Source organism: Lactuca virosa, chromosome 7 (genome assembly GCF_052849685.1).
Source record: "Lactuca virosa cultivar CGN04683 chromosome 7, Lactuca_virosa_CGN04683_v6, whole genome shotgun sequence".
NCBI lineage: Eukaryota > Viridiplantae > Streptophyta > Magnoliopsida > Asterales > Asteraceae > Lactuca > Lactuca virosa.
In genome coordinates, this window is record NC_136432.1 from 174035849 (window position 1) to 174056344 (window position 20496).

At 36.1% G+C, this 20496-nt stretch overlaps 1 long non-coding RNA gene across 3 annotated transcripts; it reads right to left on the reverse strand.

Moving 5' to 3' along the window:
• Positions 1 to 16532: 16532 nt before the first annotated feature.
• LOC145123874 (uncharacterized) lies at positions 16533 to 18987 on the reverse strand. 3 transcript variants are annotated; one of them, XR_013715383.1, is made up of 5 exons: positions 18620 to 18987; positions 18042 to 18425; positions 17809 to 17917; positions 17472 to 17582; positions 16533 to 16799 (listed from the first exon to the last, which is right to left on the reverse strand). It is a non-coding gene; the product is annotated as an uncharacterized LOC145123874 (long non-coding RNA). The 3 variants fall into 3 exon arrangements; XR_013715382.1 differs by having other exon boundaries at positions 16533 to 16805; XR_013715381.1 differs by having other exon boundaries at positions 16533 to 17582.
• Positions 18988 to 20496: the final 1509 nt, after the last annotated feature.

A 20496-nucleotide genomic window follows, 5' to 3' on the forward strand; every position in this document is an offset into this window, starting at 1 on the left:
ACAAGATTAAGATTGTTTCTCTTATTTTTTTTTAATTTAACTACAAAAATGAATAGAAAAAAAAAAACTAGTAATAAAAAATTAAGAGAAACAAGAATATAAAGTTCAAATCACTAAATAAAAAATCAATAAAATCATGAATCCATTTTCAAAATCAGGAATGTATTAAATAAGTTGTCAATGAAACACCAAATGACTAAAATCAAAAATCAGGAAACTAATAAATCTATTTTCATAATCATTAATATAAAGTATCGATTTTTAGAATCATTAGATTCATAAATCAATTTCCAAAATAATGAATACAATAAATCAATTTTTACAATTAGAATAAAAAAGTTAGACTTCAAAACTCAAAATCAGAAAATCAACTTTCATAAATTAAACTTTTAAAAAAATCATAATCATGGGAATTAAAATTTAGAAATCATAATCAATAAATTAGACCTACTGTTTGTTTGTTCAAAAGAGCCAATAATCAATCAATCAATCAAATAGAAATCGATTTTCAAAATCAAATATTCACTCTTTTATATATGTATCAATTTTAAGAAATATTGTTGGAGGTTTTTTGATTCTTTCTAGTTACTAAGCGAGTACAAAAAGGAAACATGAAGACAAAGGTGAGACTTAAGAGTGAGAGACCGAGAGTCGAACTGCCGAATGCTAAGGTATAGAACTGAAAATCAAATTTTTAGCATTCCTGATGTTTTTGGCTCCAGTTAGTTCCATTTGTGCCATATGTTGCTTTTAATCTAATCTATTGCATTAATACACAAGACAAAAAATATCTCTATGATCTATAATTAGAGGATGTATAAAAAAGGGGCCCTAAAAATTGGAAACCCTGTGTTATCGCCTATATTGTCCCACCCATTGCCACGACCCTACGTAGATGTCAATCGTATATATATGAATAAATGGCTACATGATTTAACCTTTTTAATAAACCAATACAAATTGTTTGAAAAACACACTTCAAGTGAAATCTTTGATCACCAATAAGCAAGAATGTTGTCGTTTTCTTCCTTAAATTTGTGATAAACCAACAACCTCCAAATCATACCTAGAGAATAGATTCCTATTTTTTTTTTTCTTACATAGCTAAGAAACACGAGTTGCAAAAACATTAAAACACACTGTTTAAGTCAATAACAAAACCATCCACGTTTAGTTTAATTCATATAATATGAGGAATTTGATCCATTTCCCTATGTTGGGAGTGGTATGCAAAATGATTGTCACGGCTTGAATGTATGACTGATCATGGAGAATGAGGGAGTAGAAGCCTTAAGAGATCTGAGCACCACTTCAAATCACTTATGATCATTTTGGGTTTTCTTTGAAGGATCTTCACACAAGGAAAAAGCACTTAAGTGCTAAGTCTAGCAGCGCTCTCCACCTTGATAAAGGTCTATGAGGCGTATGATGTCTGACATTCGGAAAACGACTAGTTTCTTCTGGCGAAGCTTCTAAAAGGCCGAACACTACATAGATGTATATACCATTCATTAGCGATAGCTAAGCCTAGAGGGGCATATGGTAGGATCCAAGCGCTTAGAACGAACCAAGAAAGGAGCTTAGAAGGAGTTGGATTTCACATATGATAAAATTAGTGGGAAACCATAGTTTACCTTTTTCATAGTGTTGTTAACGTTGTTGAAAGTTCATTATTTATTTAAATATGCATCTCTTTTTCAGAGTTGCTCCCAGCTCACATGTGACAACCCGATATTTAAAGTCAATATAATGACCTAAAGTCAAGTATTATAATCTATTTTTGGAATCAATAGAAGTTAGCGTCAAAAATGAAGTGTTCTAAAATCTAAATTGGGCTGCATAAAATGATAGATATCGTGTCAAGGTTTCCAAAAATATAAAGAACACTCAAATCCGAGTCATAACGAAGAAGTTATGACCAATCAAAGATCCGCGTCAAAACCGGTAAAACACTGTTAAGCGTAAAAAGTGAAACTTCAATAAAATACTTTTTAGCCTTAGGTATCTAAACGAAAGTCGTAGATTACGTTAAACCGTGAGCATGCATAAAAAGAACGCCCAAATCTGACTTCGTATGAGGAAGTTATGATTTTTCGAAGTTTCGGATATAGCGGTAGACAGCTAAAAACCCGAAATAGAGATCGAGCGATTTTTAGCCAACGCAACCTAAACGAGAATCGAAGGTCTCGTGAATAGTAGTACAACGATGAAAAGACAGACGAAAACGGTCGTCGGATGAAGAAGTTATGGATTTTTAACGAACTTTTCGTGTCCCGGCCTGTTAAAAATAAATAATTAAAAATAACGTCAAAACTAGCCGACGGAGTCTAAATGAAAGTTGTAGAGTACATTCTCACCTACGCGTGCATGTAAAGAACGTCAAAAACGAAGCTCGTATGCGAAAGTTACAAATTTTACAAGTTTGAGGCACACAAACCAAGACGATTTACGCCCAGCGTACCCTCGTACGCCCAGCGTACTCGGATGTTAGGCCTCGGTTCGTCCACGTCGCTCTAATACTTCGTCCGAGGATGCGGTAAGCCATGACGCGCCGCATAACCTCGCTGGTACGCCCCGCGTACGCGAGGGTTCCAGCCCCTATAAAAGGGATGCGAGAGTTCCGGGTTTCTTTGCTCATTTTCTCTCGTTCTCTTGCGTTTTACCTCGTTTTGCGTGCAAGAAATATCCCGAAGTCCCGGTTTTCATATCCAAGTCCCGAAGGAAGATTTACGCTCTCGAGATTCCCAAGAATCCCGAGAAATCCGCTTCCTCCTGTCGAAGTTCTGCTCGATTATTGCCTTATCTTTTTCAACCCGCCTCTTCAACCAAGTGAGTTCATACCCCTACGTTTTTCCGAGTTTTTCATGTTTTCAGGGGGGGAATACAAGCAAAAGTACAAGGAAACTTGTGCTCAAAATATATTATTTTGTTTAAGATAATTATATTTTCAGTATGTTTTTAACATGGATTACAGTTTTTACCAAACGATTTAGAAATCAACTCGTAGAAACAGTTTTCAAAACTAGTGTAAGGAACTTGTGAATCATGTAGTAAAATGTATTATTTTATAAAGGATTCATGCAAATCATAAAAAGGATTTTCAGTGTTATTACTTGTAAATTTGTTAGTCTAGTTGGAGACACGTCCTTGGTAACACTCACCACCGAAACAGAGTGTAGGACTAGCACATATGACCAGAATCTCTTGTAGGGAGAGCGTGACTGTTGTGTATAGATCTATACGGGACTGACTATCCCGCACCTCGCTGCTAGCTACAGTGGGACCGGCAGGTCTACGGGTGACAAAGTCATAAAGGATACTGGCCCCGATACGTGTCATATCAAGTTAATGTATGGTTATAAAACTCACAACGTAGATAACAGCTATTTACTTACGTAATAATGGATCAAGTGAACTAACCTCAGAGTAATAACCAATTAATTACTAGAGGATATTAATAATACCTTCAGGATTTAGTTCACCATATTTTTATTAGTTTTATTTATGTAATAAGGCTAATATACCTCACTGGGCGTAACCAGGGTTTTTCAAAGAAAACTATGTTAACGATTTAAGTATGGTAGATACTTGTATACTTCATTTTAGAACGGATAACTAACAACCTACTTTTAGAGAAAATATAGGATTTTCCCAGAATAACACGGTATTTTCATAAACGGATGGTTTAACATTGAACTAATCGAATGAATGGGTTTCAAACATGCTTTTATTAAGAAAATATGGGATTTTATTGAGGAACACTTTTCAAAAGGATCAAAGAACATTTTCCACCAAAACTAAATGCTTATGAACTCACCAGCTTTATGCTGATACTCTTTCAAAACTGCTTGTATTCTCAGGGATCCAGTAATACAGATAAAACATCAGCTTTTGGAGAAGAGACGCTAAGACGTCAATCTTAAAACTTATTGAATCATCATATTGTAATTATTTTGGGACATGTATTGTAAGCAACAATGTAACTTTTATATTATATATATGATGGTTGTGTGTACTTTCTTTACAAATATTTAACTGTTATGATACTACGTGAAGTCATCCGCCCCCGAATGTTTCCGCCATTCTGGTTTGGGGGTGTGACAGATTGGTATCAGAGCATTGTTTATAGTGAACTAAGTAGATCGAACCACATAAGATATACAAACTATAAATGCAAAGGGACTAAAACCCTCTCACAAAACGTTTTCACAAACTATACTTTTAAGGAAATAAAGTACTATTTTTATAAGTACATGCATGCATCGGTCTAGTATCATAGTCAAAACTATACAAAAGTATTAAGGCAAGTTGCGACGCTACGATTAGGCCTCGGGGTATGTAATCAGATCGAGAGTAAATATAGCCTGATCAACTATATTTATCCTGGATGTGACCAACGTATGTCGAGAAATGGTCATAGTGAGCAACAAGTCAAAAACTTACCAAAGAAAATACTAGAATCAAACTTACAAATTTGAAATACTAAAGGAGTATTTTATAAAACCATAAGAACTATAATAATCGTGCGAACCTCGATATTTAGTTAAAATTATGAATCATCAAATAAATAGAATCTTATTCAAAAACTAAAAACCTTCACTGGCAGGTCTATAATTGCAAAATGCATACTTTAAAGTTACACATGATTAGAATTTTATAGGCTTAGGATTTATGATTTCGCTTTAGGCCCTTTTCCTTGTTTGGATGTGGACTTAAGGTGAAGCTACTGATCTAACGACCTATTCAGTCTTGATTGTATGTGATTTGTATACACTAGGTAATTATAGGAGGACCCGGTGTAGGTCATATCACAAAAACTACCTTCTTACCCTTAAGTTGTATTTATATTTCTCTTATCCCTAATCTCGCTTAGATAAAAATGGCTGGATTCCATCCTCCTAGAGATCCGTACTATCCTAATCAAGAGAATGCTGGTTGGCTCGGTGCCGAACCAAAAGATGAGCCGCAATTTCCCCTAGACGATGATTTTGCTGAAGACAACGGTTCCGGATCATAAGCTTATAATCCACCTCCAGTTGCTCGGAACCCTAACCCTCGTCAAAACTTTCAAGGACCCACACCCCTGTGGGCAGCAAACTTGAACAGATGGAGTCACGAGCAAGGTCAACCCTTACCCTACAACGGAGACCGAAGCTTCTACAATCTGAGCGAGGGAGGCTCAGCAGACAGAATCCTACCTGTTCTGGTTCGCAGGGTCGCTCGTAATGAGGAATAGGGAAGGACAGCCATCAACCGGGTCATGGAGGTTGATGCCGATGCAGGAGTCAATACAGTTCGCATTCGCTATCTAGAGACTGCTCATAGAAGAACCCTGAACCAGAATATGACCCTGCAGAGAGAACTAACTACAACCCAATCTGAAGTTAGGGAACTTCGAGGGAATCAGGCAACGTTTGAAAGACGCATGTTGGACATAGAGCGTCGTCTGGCAGAATCAAGGACTCATTCGGGCGATTCTCGCCGCAAATAGAGTCTACTCTATTCTCTCTTTTGGATATAAATTATGTCTATTTATAGACTCTAGCATTAATTTCATGCTTATGTTAAGACCTTGAACTTTCAGTCGGTTAGGTCTATGTACTGTTAAAATTTTCTCGATTCTGGTGTAATGTGAGTCCTACTCCAAGGTCAATTTTTCCCAAACTTATCACATCTTTGCTACCAATGACATCGGCGAACGTCTAATCTCCTAGGGAAATCTTTGTCCAAATACTTTCATCCTTCTATTGTTAGAACTCTACCAAAATCACACACTTATTTAATGGTTAAACTATGGTGATTGAGTTCACGGATCACTTTCATTATTCTCACTCTTGAAATTCTTATCATTATCTCCATCTTCACACACTTAGTTGATAGGTGATGCGTCTGAAATTAACACCACCTGTACTCGCAACCAAGAGGAAACTTTAGAAACCACAATCTGTCGTTACCTTGTTAAAAACACCAAGGAAAAGTTCGCATGAACCCCTGGGATTCAAACTCTTCATTATGAAGTAATGGAGATCGGTGTAAGAATCGGAAGTAAGACGACACAGAAATTCAATATACCTACGATGGAGAAGGACACCCTATAAATATCAGGAGATAACAAATCATTATCACCCATAATAGAACGGAGGAGGACCACGCGTGTTACACACGAAGTGTTTGAGTGCCTTTTCGTCACAATAATAACTAATAAGTAATGCAACCTAGTGGGTTAACGAATACATTACTCACATTAGATTTCGAACTTATCATCTATTCCTGTATTGGCTAATAACAATAATTCGGATCACGAAACCTCAGATCAAGAGTGATTACTTCTCAATTTCATAAGTCAATTTATTGTAGACTCTATTATGAATTACTTTCAAATCTTTTCGAAAACTGAATCATAGTATCCTCCAACCAAAGATAACTTCGTTCGGATGACACTCGTCTGATAACCATTCTAGAAACTTCATTCTACTCTTTTACCAGGACTGCATCATAGGGATGTAGATCGAACCATCGAGAACAGTATAACAAAATGAAAAACTTACATTCACATGAATGATCGGAATACATCTAGAGCCAACCATAATCGCTCACAAACTCATTTTCTTATCATATAAAAGAATCATGCCTCCGAAGAAACGTAACCAAACCGCTGGCAAGGCACCAACCCTTCAGATAGATTTGGCTACTTTTCAAGCTGCGGTCACAGCTGCCGTAGCAGCTGTCATGACTCACCTAAATGCTAACAACACAAATGTTAGTGGAAATGTTATTGACGACCCCAATCACGGTGATAACCAAGTACAACAACGAGTGCCTGTTTGTAAAGACACTCCGAACCTCAAACCTAATATTCTGAAACGAAAGTTCGAGAACAAGAAAGGGAGTTGTTCAACTCAAGGAGCTACAGAAGGGCAACAAGCTGGGGCAGTCAATACCCCCATCAGCCATGTTATCCCAACACCGATCACACCGTACTTAGGAAACCTCCCACACTGCGGCAAGTGCAACTACCATCATCATGGGGTCTGCCGAGTACTGCATTGCAATAGATGCAACATAAAGGGGCACACCGCCCGTTTCTGTAGGACTCCGTTCAAATTCATCACTTCAACTACCAATGTTGGAACAAGTCCAATATGTCATCTTTGTGGTGAGAAAGGACATTACAAGAGAGACTGTCCAACAGAGAAGAACGACGGGGGAGCAGGAGGAAATTTGACCCCAGAGAATGGGGAAACATAAAAGAACCCTACTATAGTTTGGTATGCTTCCAAACCCCAATAATTTAATTATAATTATAATTAATCTTTCATTCGAACCAAATCGCAGCATTCATATAAAACTGAGAACCCTATCAGGTAGGCTATGATGGCTTAGTGTAAACATAAGGGACATTTATAATTAAGATTTGTAGATTTGAAGTGAGTGATCCCGCCTCATTTCCTGTTCCTTGTTTGGTTGTGGATTTAGGGCAGGGTTGCTCAGTCAACTGTCTTACCAATCTTAATTATACATGACTTGTGTACACCAAGCAATGATAGAGAGACCTAGTAGGGATCATTCCATGAAAGTTCATAGTTTCAAATTATCAGAACCCTCGTATTAGTAGTATCCGCCAATTTTGAATTAAAAAGGGGATTCGTAGCAAAATAACATAATAAAACTGAAGACGCTGAAAACTTATGTGCGTAGAATTGTTCATTATCCTAGTAATCATCTTTTCCAGAATAACTTAATATCTACTTCGTTGAGAAGTTCCGACATCCTCATCCGACATGGTTTGGCTTGATCCTTACCCTGCAGTTATTTTTAAGCCGTGTAAAATAACTCTTTCCTTGATCAGCTGAAATTCTTCCAATCCAGAAAACAAACCCTTATATCACCTATGACTTCAAAACTTCAGAAGTACCCATGCGAGGGGTACCACACCTTCTAGCCTGCTCAATAGATAGAAAGCTTGAAACAAAAAGCACCAAAGAAGTCTCAAAAGTCAGTAACCACCCGTAGCATACCCAAGAGATCTCCAAGTAAGACCACTTGCACTGCAGGTCAAGTTCAAGAATAGAGTACAAGAACTCATTAGGTTAATCTATCGCTGCTAGTTGTATATGAAAGAGTGGCATATAATTTAGACTCAACAAGATGTAGGATGTGTGATTCCGCCCTATTTCATGTTCCTTGTCTGGTTGTGGACTTGGGGCAGAGCCACCCAACCGAAGGTTTTGTTGATTTAAATTATATACAACTCGTATACACGAGGTGAGGATGGATGAGCCAAGGATGAGTCTTATCATGAACTACAGAGCAAAAGCCCGCATGCTTACTATAACAACCGGAGATACCTGAGTGGGAGTGGTAGCAGATTGCAATGGGCTTAAAAATCAAGTTACCAAGGCAATAGATGGACTTGATGCCATTTTGGGTGATCGTCGACAGGTTATCCAAATCCGCATGCTTCCTACCAACAAAGGAAACAGACAGGCTGGAGAAACGGACTAGAACCTACATCAGGGGGATTGTGCGACTGCATGGTGTACCAATATCCATTATCTCGGACCGAGATAGTAGATTCACCTCGAGGTTCTGGCAGTCACTACAAAAATCTCTAGGAACGAGACTAGACAAGAGTACCGCCTACCACCCACAAACCGACGGACAGAGTGAGAGGACCATTTAAACCTTGGAAAAATATGCTAAGGGTTTGTGTGATCGATCTTGGTAAGGCATGGGATACCCATTTACCATTGGTCGAGTTCTCGTACAACATTAGCTACCACACTAGCATCAAAGTTGCTCCATTCGAAGCCCTCTATGGCCGCAAGTGCAGATCACCTTTGTGCTGGGCTGAAGTGGGTAACACGCAACTAGCTAGAGGACAAGTACCTAACAGAACCCTCACAGGCCCAGAAATCATAAAGAGAAACGACCGAGAATATTGTCCAAATCCAAGGTATATCAGACCATTCGAGATCCTTTCCAGGATTGGCCCGGTAGCATACAAACTTCAATTACCACAGGAGCTCAATAACATACACCCTACCTCTCACGTGTCGAACCTAAAGAAGTGCTTATCCGATGAGACCCTCTTCATCCCTCTGGATGAAGTAGAAATCAACAAGAGTCTTCACTTCGTGGAAGAACCAATAGAAATCATGGTAGGAAAATTTAAAAGAACAAAACAAAGTCGCATACCCATTTTGAAGGTCCGCTGGAAGCGACTAGTTTCTTCTGGCGAAGCTTCTAAAAGGCCGAACACTACATAGATGTCTGACATTCGGAAAGCAGCGCTCTCCACCTTGATAAAGGTCTAGCAGCGCTGTCCACCTTGATAAAGGTCTATGAGGCGTATGATGTCTGACATTCGGAAAGCGACTAGTTTCTTCTGGCGAAGCTTCTAAAAGGCCGAACACTACATAGATGTATATACCATTCATTAGCGATAGCTAAGCCTAGAGGGGCATATGGTAGGATCCAAGCGCTTAGAACGAACCAAGAAAGGAGCTTAGAAGGAGTTGGATTTCACATATGATAAAATTAGTGGGAAACCATAGTTTACCTTTTTCATAGTGTTGTTAACGTTGTTGAAAGTTCATTATTTATTTAAATATGCATCTCTTTTTCAGAGTTGCTCCCAGCTCACATGTGACAACCCGATATTTAAAGTCAATATAATGACCTAAAGTCAAGTATTATAATCTATTTTTGGAATCAATAGAAGTTAGCGTCAAAAAATGAAGTGGTCTAAAATCTAAATTGGGATGCATAAAATGATAGATATCGTGTCAAGGTTTCCAAAAATATAAAGAACACTCAAATCTGAGTCATAACGAAGAAGTTATGACCAATCAAAGATCCGCGTCAAAACCGGTAAAACACTGTTAAGCGTAAAAAGTGAAACTTCAATAAAATACTTTTTAGCCTTAGGTATCTAAACGAAAGTCGTAGATTACGTTAAACCGTGAGCATGCATAAAAAGAACGCCCAAATCTGACTTCGTATGAGGAAGTTATGATTTTTCGAAGTTTCGGATATAGCGGTAGACAGCTAAAAACCCGAAATAGAGATCGAGCGATTTTTAGCCAACGCAACCTAAACGAGAATCGAAGGTCTCGTGAATAGTAGTACAACGGTGAAAAGACAGACGAAAACGGTCGTCGGATGAAGAAGTTATGGATTTTTAACGGACTTTTCGTGTCCCGGCCTGTTAAAAATAAATAATTAAAAATAAAGTCAAAACTAGCCGACGGAGTCTAAATGAAAGTTGTAGAGTACATTCTCACCTACGCGTGCATGTAAAGAACGTCAAAAACGGAGCTCGTATGCGAAAGTTACGGATTTTACAAGTTTGAGGCACACAAACCAAGACGATTTACGCCCAGCGTACTCGGATGCTAGGCCTCGGTTCGTCCACGTCGCTCTAATGCTTCGTCCGAGGATGCGGTAAGCCATGACGCGCCGCGTAACCTCGCTGGTACGGCCCCCGTACGCGAGGGTTCCAGCCCCTATAAAAGGGATGCGAGAGTTCCGGGTTTCTTTGCTCATTTTCTCTCGTTCTCTTGCGTTTTTACCTCGTTTTGCGTGCAAGAAATATCCCGAAGTCCCGGTTTTCATATCCAAGTCCCGAAGGAAGATTTACGCTCTCGAGATTCCCGAGAATCCCGAGAAATCCGCTTCCTCCGGTCGAAGTTCTGCTCGATTATTGCCTTATCTTTTTCAACCCGACTCTTCAACCAGGTGAGTTCATACCCCTACGTTTTTCCGAGTTTTTCATGTTTTCAGGGGGGGGGGGGAATACAAGCAAAAGTACAAGGAAACTTGTGCTCAAAATATATTATTTTGTTTAAGATAATTATATTTTCAGTATGTTTTTAACATGGATTACAGTTTTTACCAAACGATTTAGAAATCAACTCGTAGAAACAGTTTTCAAAACTAGTGTAACGAACTTGTGAATCATGTAGTAAAATGTATTATTTTATAAAGGATTCATGCAAATCATAAAAAGGATTTTCAGTGTTATTACTTGTAAATTTGTTAGTCTAGTTGGAGACACGTCCTTGAAACACTCACCACCGAAACAGAGTGTAGGACTAGCACATATGACCAGAATCTCTTGTAGGGAGAGCGTGACTGTTGTGTATAGATCTATACGGGACTGACTATCCTGCACCTCGCTGCTAGCTACAGTGGGACCGGCAGGTCTACGGGTGACAAAGTCATAAAGGATACTGGCCCCGATACGTGTCATATCAAGTTAATGTATGGTTATAAAACTCACAACGTAGATAACAACTATTTACTTACGTAATAATGGATCAAGTGAACTAACCTCAGAGTAATAACCAATTAATTACTAGAGGATATTAATAATACCTTCAGGATTTAGTTCACCATATTTTTATTAGTTTTATTTATGTAATAAGGCTAATATACCTCACTGGGCGTAACCAGGGTTTTTCAAAGAAAACTATGTTAACGATTTAAGTATGGTAGATACTTGTATACTTCATTTTAGAACGGATAACTAACAACCTACTTTTAGAGAAAATATAGGATTTTCCCAGAATAACACGGTATTTTCATAAACGGATGGTTTAACATTGAACTAATCGAATGACTGGGTTTCAAACATGCTTTTATTAAGAAAATATGGGATTTTCTTGAGGAACACTTTTCAAAAGGATCAAAGAACATTTTCCACCAAAACTAAATGCTTATGAACTCACCAGCTTTATGCTGATACTCTTTCAAAACTGCTTGTATTCTCAGGGATCCAGTAATACAGATAAAACATCAGCTTTTGGAGAAGAGACGCTAAGACGTCAATCTTAAAACTTATTGAATCATCATATTGTAATTATTTTGGGACATGTATTGTAAGCAACAATGTAACTTTTATATTATATATATGATGGTTGTGTGTACTTTCTTTACAAATATTCAACTGTTATGATACTACGTGAAGTCATCCGCCCCCGAATGTTTCCGCCATTCTGGTTTGGGGGTGTGACATCACACTATGGTACTCAACGATTCCTCAACTGTGTGAGTTCATTGGTAAACTTTGAGAAAGTAAATCGACTTAAGTTCTTATTGTTTGCTTCCATTTTTAAAATGGGTTACAACATAACACCATAAAATCGTTAGAAGAAAACTCAATTTTGATATTTCTTAAACTTTCAATTATCAATAAAAAAACTATAATTCTTCAAACAGATTGACCCTCCACTCAATCAACACTACACAAACACTACATGAAATTTGAAAAACCAACTCCACACTAGGGATCAACTAATTGAATTGGCTCATATACTAAAGAAATATTTTAAACATAATAAATTAAGGCTTGTAGAGTAGGAAATGTCAAACCAACATATAATGGAGCTGAAGGTAGAAGTAGTGCAACTGAAAAAGCAAATGAAATTACAACTATTGTATGAAATTATTTGTGTCTTAGTTGTTTGTGTCTTCTTCAAAGTTGTTTAGGTTCAATGCATGGTCAGTTATGTTGGTTGTATAGTTTGTTGTGGGGTCATAACTGTTTTGGGATATAAAACTTAGGATGACAAGGAAAGTGGATTTTTTTATTGTAAACAATCCATGACTTTAGGTTCTAAAAGTTGTGTGTTTGTATAAACAAACTTTATAATTTGTAGGGATCGGTTGAAGACTCCCTATTTTGTAGTATTATATTATTTTTCATCGCATAATAACTAAAATATTTTTTTATCCACATGTATAAATATACTAGTACAAAACAAATTCCCATCCACATGCATAAATATACAAGTAAAAAACATATTATGGTCCACATACATAAAAAAAGACATTTCACAGTTCATTAGAAAACAATATATAACTCATATTTTTTTTTCCAAACAAAAGGTACCATACATACTATTTCCAAAACAAATGTCCCCATGTTGTCTCCATATTGGAAAACAATAAGAACCATAGCCATGCAAGTACATTACAACTACATTAAATTTTACAAAATGCAAAACACCCTTAAAGTTTACTCTAAATTAATTGATTTTCTACTTGTGCTCCCTTCTCCATTTTCACCAAGAAACTTGCTTACTCAACTTCTTCGTAACAATTCTTTCAGACTTCCTTATCCTCTTTAAGACACTTGGCAGTTTAGTAGGTGGTACCATTTTTGTACCCGCCTGATGTTTCATATTTACTTGTTGTTTGGTAGGTGGTCATGCTTGATGATCCATATTTACTTGTTGTTGGTCATGCACTTATACATGCACTTCTCCAATTAATCTTACCAACTATAAATAGTAAGGATACGATAATACAATTACATACCTTTGGTCTATTAACTTGTTTCTTACTTCCTGTTGATCATGCACTTGGTTCCACTTTCTTGTTGATCATGCTCCTTAAATACACATTACATTGTTTACTTCCCTTCCTTTGACATTTTATATGTCCCAACCCTTTCTAATGCATCATTTTTCCTATTAATAGTAGGCTAGTAGCAACCCCAAACATCCTTGTATTTTTTTGGAGATAAAAGTTGGATATATGAGGTTTATGACGACATGGAGCTCCCATGTATAGAAATAATTATGTACTTGTAATATTTCATCTACATTTTAGCTCTAAACATATGGTTGGCATAATATTCCACATCTTTGTTTTTATAACAAACCATAGCAACTGAATGTACATATCCATATCCATTAAGATACCATAATCTGCAACTACATGATTTTCCTCTCAAGATCCATTTATACTACTTTCCCAATACATATGGTCTCAAACTGATTTAAGCCACTAGAAATACATGTCAATACATTTTTCTCTTTTTTCAACTCATTCGGTAAGGTCCTAATTTTTAGACAAATTTGGTTATCCCAAGGCCAACCCTTACTATTTATCTAACAAATTCTATCCATCACATAAATCCTTATTTCCTCCAAAAAGGTTATGATTGAATTTTTCCTAGCATATTTAATAAGAGAGTTGAAGCTCTCAAATTCCTATTTTCTACTGATGCACAACATTTACTTGTCTGGGAAAAACTATTGAACATGTTTTTGAGTCACTCTTTATCAAATACACATAAGAAATATGGTCTAACAACTGAAATTAGCTCATTAGTTGTCTTAAAATCGACTTTATTGTTTGAATGACAAGTTTTCATTAAAAGGTTTTGGAAGTGGGCATCACTAAATATTTTCTTGACATTGGAGACTATATGTTTTGCATATTGCCGTTGCTCAACATGTGGTAATAAATCCTTCACATCCTCCAACAGTTCGTGCAATTTAAGTCGACAAGTAAATGATATAATCATTCCAAGAAAATAATCAACACAATATAAGTAATTTAATTCACTAACGTACCTTGTATTGGTTTGAAATTGATGTCAAACCACCTCAAGTTTGGAGTTATAGTTCATCTAAAGTAAATCTAAATACAACTTCCAGTTTCCTTTGTATTTAATAAACACCACATTCAATGCAATAAGGAAAATTTTACTATTGATATCCTTCAAATAACACAAAGTAATTCCCTGGTGACAATGCCTTTCAAGAAACAACCATATACCCCAATAACCCTTTCTACACTATTCCTCTTCCCTTTTTCAACCCCATCAAAACATATATAAAATTTACAAAAATAATTGTTACCACATGACATAGGCAAAGACATCCAATTACACAATACTCATTTTTTTTTATCACACGACAAAAGTTTTGCATAATGTTCCACTGGTGTCCCCTCAATGAGGGTCAATGCATGTTTTATAGCCCTCCTATATTTCCTTTCACTCACCTCAATTTTAAACTTTTCAATAACTTTTAATCTTAGCTTCTTAATACTCAAGTTTTGTTTATGAAAGTTTCATTTGTGCAGAATTTCAAAAGAATGATATAAGAAATTTAGTTACATTGGTCAATAGTTATCACCACACGAAAATTAAAAATATTAAAAGTTCATTAGAATTCTCTACTAATTAAAAGAATTAAGTAAATAATTTCTATATTAAACGTCAAATTTACCCCGTTTTTTTGTTGGTCCTTAAATCTTATAATAGACAAATTAAAATAAAATTGGTATATATCATTATCAACTTGTACCAACCATACTTGTTATTGTTGATAGCTGAACAAATTGGTACAATATATACCAAATATTGGTAGCTAAAATTTTGATTACATTAATGTCACTCCGTTTTTCATATCGGTAGATGTAATCAAAAGCGTTGATTATATATATATATATATATATATATATATATATATACACTAGCAGTTGGCCCGCGCAAAGCGGCGGCAAAAGATTAGTTTGTTATTAGGAAACATATTCCAAAAAAACACTTACTGCATTGGTCAATCAAATATGTAAATTTTTTAAGTTTTGTGTTTTAGTGGACATGTGTTCTAAGTCTATTGATTGTTTTTGTGTTTGTTCGGTATGTATTTTCTTACATTGGATTCGTTATACCAAAAATAGATAATATACAACTACATTTTCATCTGGTATGATACTAGGAAAAGTGTCATCGGTGAATAGCTATCTTTCAGAGACATTTCACATTCCAAAAAACATATGGTGAATATTTTTAATAACAATGTTACTTATATTAATTGGGTAGGTTGGTTTTAACACGCTATTCTATCTCTTTGTTGATTTTGTAGCTTTTGGCTAGATTCTTTCTACAACTCTTTTAACAATAATCTCTTTTGTCCTTCAAAAAAACACATGTGACAAACAAAAAACATTTAGTGGTGGGTTTGCTTTTCGATTGACGTGTTTTTAATATATTTATTGATTTTGCATTTGTTGTATGTGTGTTTTAATATATTAATCAGTTTACATTTGTTGTGTGTGTTTGGTTTGCTTTTGGATTGATTTAGAAATTATCCAATATCACTTATAGAATGTTTAGTTCCTATTTATTAGATTTTGTTCACGATAACTTTTTTTAAGTACTTATAAGAATATTTAAATTAAGTTTTTAACAACCTTTTCTTCATCAAAATACTATGACTACCTTAAGGTATAAATAAATCAATACACATCGGTATATACAAATCAATTCATGCAGAAAAATTAGAAAAATAATTATATTAATATACGTTTTAAAATTGAAAAAAAAAAGTTACAATGATAAGAAACGACGTTTGAAAGTGAACTATACAATATATATGGAGTGTTTAAATAAATTATATGAAATTGGATAAGTGCCACAAACCTTTACATATGTTACTAAACATTACAAGGAAAAAGGAAACAAAATTCTATTTTACCACCAACTCCAAACTGGAACATGAACACATTGTGTGTTTTCGTAAAACTATTGCATAAACAACGGAGCAACAACGCGCTGCATATTGCTTTTTGAAAATTCTATAAATGAACAAACAATGGAATATGGTTGTTTTTGCTGTCACAAAGAAGGAATATGAGAAAATATGGAATGTGTTTTGGATAAAGATGTGTGTTTATCTTATCCTAATTAGTCGGCTCACAAACATACATCTTCTAAATCAAAGGAAAATAAATAAACTTAGAACCCAAATAATTTATTAGAGCTTAAAAATCATAAAGAAAGAGTCATACAAATATTGATACGTTTTATCCAAAAGAGTAGCGGTATGCTTAGTGTATCTATTTGCTGCAATTGGGTGATCACCGAGTTGTAGCCGAGTGTCTGGCTTCACGAATACTTTGTTTCACATCATTCACACCACATAATATGCCCGAATGGTTTTATGCCTTTAAAATTATTGAAGCTTTAATTTGTCTCCTATTTTACATTTGCATCTTCCCTGCAACTATTTGATGTCATAATATCTTAAATCTATAACTATTTTATGCTTTTAAAAAATACATAAGACAACAATAATTCAAATGAACAAAAGGTTATCCTATGACAATAGAAATATATATTTCTCTTTCTTTTTATTCACAAACCCTATTTGGCTATAACTTTTGTCAAGAAGTTTTTTCTTGAGTTAATTCGGGATGATTCACCAGGCTATAAGAACATAAATAATCTAATAAGATTCAAAACTGAAAGAATTGCGATAGTTGGGTAATATTTTTAAAGGTAAAATAAATCAAACTAAAAAGGGAGAAATAAAATTGCACCACTTGATGCATGGACTCAAACTGAAGGTAATTTGTTTGTTTGGTTCCATCATTACTTTTATAGCCTTATGTGTTCCGAGTTAAAGGCAAGTATCAAGATTATCTAAGAAAATCAAATCCAAATTTCTGTTAGCTCTGTATTGGTATAAATTTTCCCAAAGAAAAGAAGATCAAATCCAATCTACATGAACAACAAACATAAATAATATTGATGTACAAGTATATTTAAAAGTCAGTGAGATTAGGCTACCAAAGAGAATATATAAGTGAGAATAGGAGGTGAGTTCACAGAACATACATGCTTTCATATAGAAATCAAGATATGTTAATGTAGGTAATGTAATGGTTACCTTTGGGCATGTTAGATAAACATCAACAAAAAAAGAAGCAATTGTCCTTTGTCTAATTGCATCCAAATATCCAATGTTTCTTCAAGAAGTTTACCCTCGGGATCAGGTGACCTACAATGCAAACCATAACATCATGACAAAATAATCCCTTACAGTTTAGCCACTTTGTATGTTAATAAGCATTCACGTCACAAATAGTTTGAAATCATACATAAAATCAAACAATGGTACCTGAGTTTTTTCATAATCTAATAAATATTCACCAAATTAGTAATATTTTGTCAATTTAAAAACTTTTAAAAAATATCCAAAATAAGAGAAAGGAATTAAGAACTACCTGTTATAGCAGCAACCGTAGTTAGAATCCTTGATTCCTCCTGAGCATCCCGTGAACTTTGTTAACATAATTAATTTTCTAATATTTAGCACATTTTTCGGGCTTGAACCTAACAAAAAGAATCAGATTTAGCAATCTAAAAGTAATAAGCTTAAATCTTGTATGATTGGGTCACCAATTACACAGTTTACATGCTAGATATATGAGTAATTCTTGAACTTAGTGGTACTCACCTCACAACAAGCAATTGGGTGTAGTAGTTCTTTCTCCAGCTGTATCTCAAAATCGAAATCTAACAATTACAAAGTTAGCAATCTACTATAAGGAACAAAGTTAACAAACTGGCAGAAATAAGAAATCGATTTTGCCAATTTGTGTGTAATCAGATGAAAAAAAAAAGTCATTTTTTCCATTTAATTCTCGCTACAACCCTAAAAGACAGAGCATTCTTTCAAACTTTTAGGGTTCACGAAGAGGGGATGTGAAGATGGCGTCGTGTAACAGGAGGACTTATGGAGCAATGGGAAGTAGGTCATCCACCTATCTCCTCCTTCTCTGGGTGGGAGAGATAACATGATATTCAATCCACCGATTTCAATTTCAAGGATGACGATCATCTGTTGAATGCACAAACATAGTTAAAAAGAGGGTTAATTTCGAACCATAATATCACAGGGTAAAATAGTCACATTTCAGTTTCAGGGACAAATATAATGCATGGATGAGAAAAAGAACCATATCGAAGAAATCAAAATCAAACTTGGGAAAATAAAATGTCAAAAACTAAAATTTGTGAAATCAGAAAACAAACCTGGTATGTTGATCAAGTGAGTGAAAGGAGAGGTGACGACGGTGAGGACGTTGACCATGTCAGGTGGTGTCGTGGTTTTGGGTTTTTTAGAGAGATGAAGGTGAAGGAAGAGAGAATTCGCTGGTGTTTGGTGGTGAGATACGTGATCTAGGGTTGGTTACACTGGATGAAGTTGTAACAAAAAAACAAAGAGATGGAGTTTATAGATAGAGGACGATGATTACATAGAACCAAGATCTCAGTGGGCGGGGATTCAACGTTTTTAGGGTTTTAATTGGCTGGGAGAGGAGATGCATTTATATAACGTGTATCTTATGTGTTTTTGATGTGTTTTTGACTGATTTGATCGTTGAAAATGCCGATTCAATTGCTGAAAATATGAGGAGTTTCAATTCAATCCCTGAAAGTAAGGGATACTAATTCAAAAATATTATATTGTTGGTGGATCAAATATTTGTACCTATGGCATTATTATTTGTAAGATTTATATTATAATATTATTATATTAATGATTTGTTGTACACTAAGCTTAAGTACTTGAACGTCTTAAAAAAATATTATTATTATATTGAATTTATTTTTATAAATAGTAAGATTTCTTTTATAAGATAGTATATGTAACACCTATAAAATTCAAGCCAATTTAAAACATTTTATTTCATTTCAAAACCATTAAGTTCATACATCTTGTTTTCAAAATAATTTAAACATCAGAGTATCCCCAGAACCATATCACAAAATCATAAAACATGAGGAGCGGTACGATCACGCCTTCGCCTTGCCACGATCTCCTGAAGTACCTGAAACATAACACTACAACTGTAAGCCCGAAAGCTTAGTGAGTTACCCCCAAAATACCAACCACATAACCATACTCATATCATATCACAATACAGAACAGCCAAGCACATCGGGTCTACTGTGTGACTGGTCCGCCCGCACTGGGCCTTCAGTCACCTGGTCCACCTTCCGAGTCTAGCCATGTACATCGAGTCTACAGTGTGATTGGTTTGCCCGCACCGGGCCTTCAATCCACCTGGTCCACCCTCTGAGTCTACAATATGACTGGTCCGCCCGCACCGGGCCTTCAGTCGGCCTGGTCCACTCTCCGAGCCTCGGCACGTCTGGTCTGCCCTCTTGGGGCCTTCAGCCTATCCGGACCGCTCGCTGGGCCTTCGGTCTATTCGGTCCGCCCTGGGTATGTTGGCCTACAGCACAAAGCAGGACCCGCCTCAACCCAACTTCAGTCAAACAACCATGTGCACATAAAACAATTAATCACATAACAAATCCTTAACCAGACAACCAATCTAACAGATCACATAGCATATCAACATCCTAACCAGGATTCCGACCTATCCGATCACTAGCATAACATTACCCTATATATCGGGTATCGACCTTAACCAGGTCACTAACATAACACCACCCTAAATACCAGGATGCAAATCTAGCAAAGCAACAACATAACAACAAAACCCGGATTTCCATCCGATAAAGGGCCGGCCTTGGTGCCGTAGACCCTGTCAATATAGTGAGGATAACTCACCTGCAATTGCCGACTGAAGAGATACGACCAAGCTGCTCCGACCACCGACACGAACTTCACCACAACACACTACCAAGGAACCAATACCAAAATTACCAAAATACCCTTGGAAGTCAAACTGGTCAACTCTTGGTCAAAGTCAAAGTCCTCAGTCAAAGTCAACCTTCCTGGTTGACTCTACTCGCCGAGTCAACCCGTCGACTCGTCGAGTTCTCATACTCAGAAAACTCCTATAACACGACTCTACTCGCCGAGTCGCCCCAAGACTCGTCGAGTTCAACGATCTCGGAATCCCATCCTGTCCAACTCACTGAGTCGCCAACCGACT